Source organism: Centruroides sculpturatus, unplaced genomic scaffold (assembly GCF_000671375.1).
Source record: "Centruroides sculpturatus isolate CEXI.00-Female unplaced genomic scaffold, Cexi_2.0 scaffold593, whole genome shotgun sequence".
Taxonomy (NCBI): Eukaryota; Metazoa; Arthropoda; class Arachnida; order Scorpiones; family Buthidae; genus Centruroides; species Centruroides sculpturatus.
In genome coordinates, this window is record NW_019384877.1 from 371,134 (window position 1) to 375,212 (window position 4,079).

At 30.4% G+C, this 4,079-nt stretch overlaps 1 long non-coding RNA gene across 1 annotated transcript in view; it reads right to left on the reverse strand.

The window, feature by feature from the left end:
* The window catches only part of LOC111630975, a 2,678-nt gene extending 1,578 nt beyond the window's left edge, over positions 1-1,100 (reverse strand). The window contains exon 1 of the long non-coding RNA XR_002757617.1: positions 1,040-1,100. This is a non-coding gene — a long non-coding RNA (uncharacterized LOC111630975). The remainder of the gene's footprint in view (positions 1-1,039) is intronic.
* Between the last annotated feature and the right edge of the window lie 2,979 nt (positions 1,101-4,079).

Consider the following 4,079-nt stretch of genomic DNA (forward strand, 5'->3'; position numbering starts at 1 on the left):
TATGCAAAAAATTCCAGATTACAAATTATATCCGTAGCAAGAGTGATACAAATTGTTTCCTCCAGAGCACAATGTCAACTGTCCGTTGCAATGACAGTTTACAAATTCAAAATCGGTCTGGAGTCGGTCGATAACGGACGATTACGCCACTGTTTATGTTCGTTCGCGCAGTTTTCGATGAGTCATATCATTCTTAACTTGGACGGAAATGAAATTTGTTACAACGTTGCACTTAGTCTTTCATATTTGTTGTTAGTAATTTAAAAAACATTTTGAAACACATACGGAACGATAATATTTTTTAAAAATATAATAACACAAAAATGAAAAGGGAACTCAGGTACATTTATCGAGAGCCACAAATAATCCTTCAAACAGCCGCATGTGGCTCGCGAGCCGCAGGTTGGCCACCCGTTATATATATAATATAACATCAGAATTCTCAATAAAATATATTAAAATTAATATTATAGAAGGAATGAAAAGACACAAAATCAGTATAATAAGGAAACATTATTATTGCTAAATTTCCAAAAATTAATAATAAATTTAGTATGGAATTGATAAAGTTGTTTTGATTTGGAATTAATTAATACCAATATTAAATACTTGTATATGTAAAACTGTATAAGTGTATATACTATTTGATAATTGAAATAACAAGCTAAGAATTAATTTTTTTTAATAAATTCTGTTATCAATAGATAGACATTATAAATTCATTTTAAATACTCATTGATAATTTTACAACAAGATTATATTATGATTTAAACTCTCTGCTAATGTTTTTCTTAAATGTTTATAATTTATCTGGATATGAAATAAATATCATTTGAAGGACTAATTTATTATTTTTAATTAAAATTGCAATTTGTATTATTTTGAATGCATGAATGAATAACATTACTTTTCAAGCATCATTCTACTACAATAAATTCTTAGATTCATCAATGAGGATTCTAAACTTTTATATGCCATTTTCTACTTCAACAATGTATAGAATACATAACAAATTAAAATGAAAATAAAAATGCCTTACCTTTCTTTTGTTTTGCTTATTGTTAATTTTTGGAGCACAAAAAGTTTTTAAAATGATTCCATGTCTCTTTGGAAAGTGGATTATAAAATTTCAGAATGATACTTTTTCCTAGAATAATTTAAGAATTTAATTATTAAGAATAGAAGAGTTCAAGATGATTAATTAATTAATTAAATATTAAAATAAATTTCTAATATAAATCATTTATTGTTTCATTCAAAAGAATATAAGACAATATGCAAGCGAATATTATTTATAATCTGATAATTTAATTCGATGCTAAGTGGAAAAAACGTTAAAATATTTTTAATGAAAATTTACGATTTTTATACTTAATATTCTATCGACAATTATTCCATTTTGATCGCTTATAAATCAAAAAATTTACATTGCCTGCGTTATTCGGGTTTATGTAATTCAACATTTACGAAAAATCTCAAAATGAAGGGAAAAATAACTGGCAATTTCCAGAAAACTTTCTATTTCAAGATGGCGTCGGCAATACGAAATCGAACGAATTCGAATCGGTGGAACGTGCGATAAATGCGTCACACGTTACGTCATATGTTCTACGTCAGAATATTAACTAATTGCAAATGTTTTCTTTAAAATGCTAAAATAGTCCTCTTTTTTTTAAAATATATATTTGTAATAATAAATAACATTATAAAAACGCATTCCGTAACCTTACAGGTTACAGGCCGCAAATCTAGGTTTAAAGCGTATCTAATTTAAATTATTTAATTTTGATATAAATCGAAAAATATTAAGTTACCTACGTTACGCGAGTTTTCATTATTAAAATTTGTGCGAAAAATGTCAAAATGGAGGGAAAAAGAACTCGCAATCTCCGGAAAACATTCTATTCCAAGATGGCGTCGGCAACAATACGAAATGGAACGAATTCGAATTTGTCGTTGCAATGCGTCACGCGTTACGTCACGAGTTTTACGTCATGGATGTAATATTTCAAGTATTTTAATAGCATTTTTTAAAGGAAAGATTTCTTTTTAACAAATTCTTTTGTCTCGGATTTGGCAAAATATTTGTTAAATGTAAAACTTCGCTTAAAAGAAAATGTACTGTATTCGGATAAACGTAATAAAATCACCTAACTGGCACACAATAAAAATAATTTCTAATAAAATACGTGTTAGCATTTATTTTCTCGATTCTAATGCGCATCTATTTTGATCTTTAAGATTGGGATGTGCATTATAAGCCAGCACAAAGTAGACTTAAATTTTTCTTCAATCATTTTCTTGTATTCGCAATTTGATAAACAGATTATTTTTTGCATTTACATGGTGCAGAATGTCTACCGTGGAGAGGTAAAAGACGATTATCTTAAATTCTACGTCTCGAAGCTTGACCATCTCCGAAAATCGTTTGAATAAATATCTTTTTTGTCCATTTTCGGCCATGGTATGAAGTAAATAAAATTCTTAAGATTTCGATTTATTTTGTCCAATATTATTTCGCTTTTCGGAGAGATTCGTATTAAATTAATGAAACTTCAAACTATATAAAGTTAATATTTAAAACACGAAAAATCCTTTACAATACGGCCGAACGAAAATGAAGTTGGAGACAACACTGAAACCGATAGAGAAGAAACAGATTAAGAGGAACGACCATTCTTTCTCCTTGAATTTATGACTTTTTAAAGGATCTCTCCCCTAAAGTCTTAATTCGATCGGTTAATCAATTTGACCCTTCCGTTCGACTTTGTCCGCGAGTGTCGATCCAACTTTGAAACTTTCGCTCGTATCTCATGCCATGATATTTTCTTTTCTGACTGCTAAAAATTTTTTTTTGTCTTCATTACTTACAACGTGAGTTTTGTTTTCAAAGGAATGTTACATTTATATCCAAATTTTGTCATGTCTACGAGGTCAGTGTCAAAGCTCGATTTTTTCGATTGACATTCTAAACATTCCGTTAGTTACGCAATTTGAAAAATTCCCACTGTCGTCGGTCGGTCCGAGAATGGAATTAGATGAAATCCGAGACCAGATATGGAAACCTTAGTGACAGAAGGCTCCAATTAACTATACATAAACTTCGGATGCAAGCCGGAAGTCACGGTTTTTCAATTCAAAACTCCCCCGAAAGCAGTTAATAGATGACTGGCACGACTCTATTATCACAGGAAAAGTATGATGTACACGGGTATGACACTACTAATTTGAGGTGGAGAGCTTATATTTCAAATTAAAAGATTTAAAAATATGATTAAAAATTGCAGCCCGGCATTGTGACAATGTCGCAATAAATAATTGTTCGTACTTATAGTTTGTTTCTGAAAACTTTGGTTTCAACTTGTGAAAATATTTACAATGAAAAAGCACATTTCGACCTTTGTCATGTTATGAACTACAGTATTGAAGTTAAAATCTTTCCAAGAGGTAATAAGGAGTTAATAAATGTGGAAAATGGAAGAAGCGTTGCATTTACCCATGAAAAATAGACAAAGAAAACATGCATATCTGATGTGCAAATGCGACGCTTCTTCCATTTCTCACAATTATTAATTCTCCTTCTTTTCCTTTACAGCAATCAATTTTTGGTTGAACCCTTTCTTCTCTTTTCTAACCTCCACATAGAATTTTCTTATTTCATTAGTTCTTCTATTTTCTTCCATTTCTTTTAGCTTTGCATTTACCCATTCTCTCTTTTTCTTCCTACACAATTTAGATGCCAGTCTTCTCTTTTCTTTGAAGTCTTCAATATTATTTTCAGATTCATCTTTAACCTCGCATTTCTTCTTTCTTCTAATGCATCTCTACAATCCATATCAAACCAACTATTTCTCCTTCTTTTTCTACTACTTCCAAGTACTTCTGCTTACCTCTAGTCAAATTATTTAATTTCTAATATTTAATTATAGCCTTTACATAACCCAAGAATTTGGTACAGTAATACCTCGACTTACGCTACCCCGGCTTACGCGAACCCGGAGTTACGCGATTTTCAAATCTCGTGGATTCGTCTTTTGTTTGAGCGCCACGCAACTGTTTGTTTTTCGAGATGGCGTTTT